At 37.6% G+C, this 5,655-nt stretch overlaps 1 protein-coding gene across 2 annotated transcripts in view; it reads left to right on the plus strand.

Moving 5' to 3' along the window:
* Positions 1–291: 291 nt before the first annotated feature.
* htr1d (5-hydroxytryptamine (serotonin) receptor 1D, G protein-coupled) overlaps positions 292–5,655 on the plus strand; it is a 25,296-nt gene continuing 19,932 nt past the window's right edge. The window contains exon 1 of one of the 2 annotated variants that reach the window (XM_057344019.1): positions 292–358. The gene's annotated coding sequence lies outside the window, so the exon portion shown is untranslated. Of the gene's footprint in view, positions 359–508; positions 836–5,655 lie in introns of those variants that run through there. The other variant, XM_057344017.1, reaches the window with a different exon arrangement.

Genomic DNA, 5,655 nt, shown 5'->3' on the forward strand with positions numbered 1-5,655 from the left:
TTGGTTAAGTGAACTACCACGGTCTCCCCTGCTCAGTGTGCAGAGCCAGTAGGAGCACAGCTGTGTTACCTTAAGCTTGTCTTAGAAAACCACCGGATGATGTGATAAGTCATGTATGCATGATCACCTAAAGCTTACTGAGCGCTTTAATCGCCGACTTCAGCTATTATTATTATACGTAGCCTGCACATTGTCAACAGCGCCTTATTACAGCATTTCAGAGTGACGGATAGGCTACACACAATTTCAGCTGTTCCTCGCCAACTCTCTCATTGCGCGTCTTGAGCGCAAACGAAAACAACGTTTAATATTTATTCTTTAAATGCACTCGGGGCGTTGGATATACATGCGCTTTCAGGTAAAAACAACTTGCACTTCGGAGAACATGAACGTTGCGGCAGGACTTTGCGCTTCTGACAGATAGAAATAGCGAGCGAGAGAGAGAGAGAGAGAGAGAGAGAGAGAGAGAGAGAGAGAATGAAAAAGTGAGGAGGGAGCACAGCAGCACGGGACAGTGTACTCGTGGGTACTTTGGTATGGCGGTATACAAAAATAGATGGTTTTCGTTTGGATATATATTTTAAACATTAGCTCTATTTTTAATGACTTCTTGTTTGGAGTCGCGTGCAACTATGCATTTTCCTCAACCATAAAATCAGCTGGATAATGCGCGTGAACGAGTCGGCGCAACACACAGCATTAACGTGCCCGTTTAGGTTTAAAAGTAACGGTGTTTTGGATACTCGACCTTAAACGGATTGTTGACTTTTATTTGAAGTCTCGAGCTTGTTGACATTTCTGCGGGGACAGAAGGAAAGATTGCGACTTCAGTTTGGTAAGTTTTTGAAACACCTGACGGTATCTTCCTTCATCTCGAACTGATGCGATTTGTGTTTAAAGAATGGCTGTAAAAACTCTGTTCAAGCGATTTTCTTAACTTTAAACTCTCAGTCAACATTGATGATACTCAGTAGGCTACAATACGTGAAACAAAATGGTTATTTAATGTTTTTCGTTTACAAAGATGATCATTTTACAGAAATTTTTGATCGTTTTTCGGGAAATGCTGGGTATGTTGAGTATATTAGATTACACACCGGACATAATTAATTATTACATTAGTGTTATCCGGTTCCTCTTTCCTGAAGTGCTCCGGTACCAGAATCCGTAACCAGTGGTCATTTGCTCATTTGTTGCTTTTTTATGCCAGTAAGATGCTTATGTGTTGAAGGTAACAACTAACTGCTGCAATCACAGTTACAATTACGTAATGAGCACGGTTTAATCAACAGTTTTAATTACCAGAAACAGTAGGTTGAGTTTCTCACACCACGTACTGCGTAACATGGATGACCCAGAATCAAGGTGTGTGATTGTTTATATTTAATTTATACAGTTTATAAAAGTGTTACGTGTAGGCTATTGCGTAAGGGTCGCTGCACAGCGGAACGTCAACACGCTTAATCACGTATATGCATAATTGCTTTTTACTTCTCTCTCACTCTAATTTGCCTTAATGTCACTCCATTTCTCTATGCTTGGCCACCCTGTCTGATCTTCTCTCGAACACACGCCACACACATTCTGAGCACACAACTGCAGCGTGGAGATGGACGGATAGTTGGTGGGAATGTGTTGGCTCTTTGGATGCCCAGCATGAATCATCAGTAGATAGCTGTGACCTCTCAGAGTAAATCCTCTGTCCAGACTGCCTCCGAATGACCAACCGCTGCACTGTCAGTTCGGTGTCAGTGAAATGAATGAGTGCAGAGAGGGATCCTGAAACATTAAACGATCTGAGAAAAGATGTATGCCTGATCGGTCCTGATATTCTGGGAGAATATCCAGAGGAGATAAATATCATTATCATTATTTTGCTGAAGGGATGCACTTTTTTACACGTTTTACATGCGGGAGGAATTTAATCCTTTTTATTCTTTTGAGGTTTAGTTTAAAACACAGATTAATAAACACACTTTTGTTTTTATATCATTTGTTTTTTAATTGATCTAAATTATATTTCCATAGCCTGACCCTACTTATAAAAAAGCCTCATAAATCCTTTCAATAGGGCATTGATTATGTTTCAAGACATTTTCTTCAGAGGGACCGTTGGCTTGTGCCCACGACGCTGGCAATTTTAGGTTTTACTATTCTTTGTGGGGGACATTTGGTCCACACATGAGGCTTACATAAAGAGGATTCATACAGTAGAGGGATTCTCTGTGGATAGCTGTCCATCCCTTGGCCTCATCCAGCTACATGAAATCAATGTAAAACGCATTATTCTGAGATTAAAGGTAGAAGAAATGAAGGATTGGGGGAAGGGTTGAGAGGACTTTACACACCTCACACTTTTTCACAAAGTATGTATCTCTGCGCATCGAGGTCCTCACAAGCTGTGGAACATTGCGTCTGTGTAACCGTAGCAACCTCTCTAGAGAATCAAAGCAATTTAGGTCTTTTCTTTATGGATAACTGGCTAATGCAGGTAGATGGTGATTTTCAATACACTATTTCATTGCCTAATCACTATATTTTATATTCCACTTTGATATTTGGTTTTATAACGTGCATCATTTATTCTGGCTTTTTAAGCATGCATCTAATAATTTTCACCATGCAAAGTTTTTCAGTTAACATATTGGCAAATTCTATTTATATGAAAGATCAGTATGTGTGGATGTATCTTACAGGGATAGTTCATCCAAAAATGAAAATTCTGTCATAATTTACTCACACTCTTGTCATTTCAAACCTGTATGATTTTCTTTTGCTGCAAAACACAAAAGAAGATATTTTGAAGAATGTTGGTAACCGAACAATGGCGGTACCCATTCACTTGTATTGTACAGACACAAAACCAATGCAAGTGAATGGGTACCGCCATTGTTCGCAAACCAAAATAAATGATGACAGAATTTACATTTTTGGGTGAACTATCCATTTAAGTGTTGAGATTTAAGGATGGGCTAATTAGGCCGTTGTTCGTAGGAACCTGCTGGAGAATGGGGTTGTTAGGTGCCAACGTGTGAATAATGAATGCCATTTTCTTGGCAATCGCATGCATGTAAGTCTGTGAAATTGACTTAGAAAGGGCATGAAAAGGTATTCTGATACTCACCGTTCAAGTGTACGAAACAGCAGGCCCACGCAAAACCCATTTATTCCTATATCTAGAATAGAGAGGTTGAGCTTCCTTTAACCAGGGCTTCTTTTTTGTGCAAAACATGAAGAAATGTTTAACAAAAAAATAACATTTTTTAATACATGTATAACAGAATGTCCAAGGTGAGCAACTCTTTATTATACAGTGATAGTGAATGGTGACCACAGCTGTCCAGCATTATTATCAGTGATCATGTCTAAATCTAAACCTAGTCTAACACCGCATCATAACCAAAAGCGATGTGATGAGATTCCTGCGATAAGCAATTTGTCTGTCTATACCGAACGCGAAAAAGGGGCGTTACGCGACAATCAATCACAAAACACAGCCAATCAGAACAGTTTTTCTCTGTTCACGCGCCCTCTCACGCTGCAGCTGAAGAGTGCACATAGAGAGATGCGTCCTGTTCTCATAACTTCAGTGATGCCTTCCAGGACGTACTCTATAATTTCAGAATCTAAAGGTATGTAATCATACTAGGGATGCACCGATATGTAAATTTTAGCCGATAACCGATATATTGGCCGATATACACAATCTAAATATTAATATAAAATTCCTTAAGACTGAAACAAAAGGAAAAAAGTAGACAACTGCTTTTATATGAAAACATTGACTGCAGAAAACAAGGTAACGATGAGTTCTCTTTTTCCCCTGAAAATCATGTACCAAGCCTACTTTAGAATAGTTTAAGATTCTTAAACCTTCAAACTTTTATGGTATATTTTTTATTTAATAAACAAATTATAGATGGTCTTCCAGAGCAACCCAGAAAAATGTTCTTAATAGCCACATGTCTAACAGGTCTCAAGACAGAAAGCATTCAGACAGCAGTCTGATTCAAACAATATGCTTTTGTTCCTATAATTTACACATTCATAAATACTGTATCTACATACTGTACCTACATCAACAATGTTTTGCTAACAGTAAGTGAATGATCACGACAGAAAGATAGTACACTGTTAACGATTTCCCTGTATTTTTACAGCAAGTTACTGGCTTCATGGTTGCCAGCAAGTTACTGTATTTCAATTTACAGTACCTGTACTGTAATAGATTATACAGTACACAAAATATTACTGTATAGCTACAAAATGGTACGTTACTGTATTTTAACTGTATTTTGGTCTATTTGTACTGTATTTTTATAATACTGTAATACCCATATTGACACATTACTACTAATTATTACTTATTTCAATGATTAAAAATAATATATATTATAAGTAGTTAAGTATATAAATCTATAGTTATTAACATTGTAAAACTACTATACTTCAGAATTACATTATAAATCAAAAGGCAATCCAAGCAATGTTTGTATCAAAAATATTTATATTAAATCATTTCATTGAAACTGTCGAGTCTAGAAACTGCATGACTTACAGTCGTAGCTGGACATCCTAAACCTGGGGTGACTTGCCTGGGAACATTACAGATGACCCAATCCAGCTAAACAAGCAGTGGTCAGACTGTAACACAAAAACAAAATATGTAAGCCATAGAAATAAGTAGAAATAAGTACAAATTGCGCAGGAAATGGTGAAAGAAAATTCAGTAACATTTTAATATAAGGTTTGTTAATTTTTGTTAACAATGTTAACAATTTTTGTAAATTTTTAAACATCTGTTAATGCTTTAGCTACTATGAACTAACAAAGAACAATATTTTTTAGCTTTGATAATATTTGTTAATGTTATTTAATACATATTCATTGTGCATAAACTAATGTGAACAGAGACAAATTGGTTTAAAAATGTATTAGCAAATGTTGGAATGTATTAAGATGAATATACTGTTAACAAATGGAAACTTATTGTAAGTGCTACTGAAAATATATATACATATATCCAAACGGTATTTTTTTTACATTTAAAAGGAGACGCAACTAGTGTTGTCAAAAATATCGATATTTCGATAAGTATCGATACTGAAGAATCTGAAACGGTTCCAATACCCATGTCCCACGTATCGATACCAGCTGCGCGTTCCCGCTCTCTCTCTTTCTTCCGACGGTGAGTTGACACACACTGCACGTGAACGCTGTGTCAACAGAGCTCCGCCTCCTCTCACAGACTTGACTCATTTGGGGCAGTTAAAAAGTGTTAATGTTAGAAAAGATGGCCAGTGCAGAGTCTCAGTAACACATCTGGCGCTTGGTGAACGCTCGTTTACGCTTCCAATGTTTACCATAGCGCTCTATGTGTGTCTCATCAATAATTTCATCCACTCGTTTCATTCGCCCTGGTTATATGTTGTTTGTTTTTTACAGAGTCTCCGCAACAGTTCTCATGTTTAATGCACGCGTTTCTGTCTTCTGCTCATCAATGATTTCATCCACTCGTCTCGTTCGCTCTGGTTAAGTTGATGTTTGAAATGATGCTGGTGCGGGTAAAGTCTCCGCAACAGTTCTCGCGTGTGATACACATTTGCACTTCCGTGTTTACCATAGCGCTCTATGTATGTGCGCTGTTCAATGATT

Source organism: Triplophysa rosa, linkage group LG10, assembly GCF_024868665.1.
Source record: "Triplophysa rosa linkage group LG10, Trosa_1v2, whole genome shotgun sequence".
NCBI classification, from domain to species: domain Eukaryota; kingdom Metazoa; phylum Chordata; class Actinopteri; order Cypriniformes; family Nemacheilidae; genus Triplophysa; species Triplophysa rosa.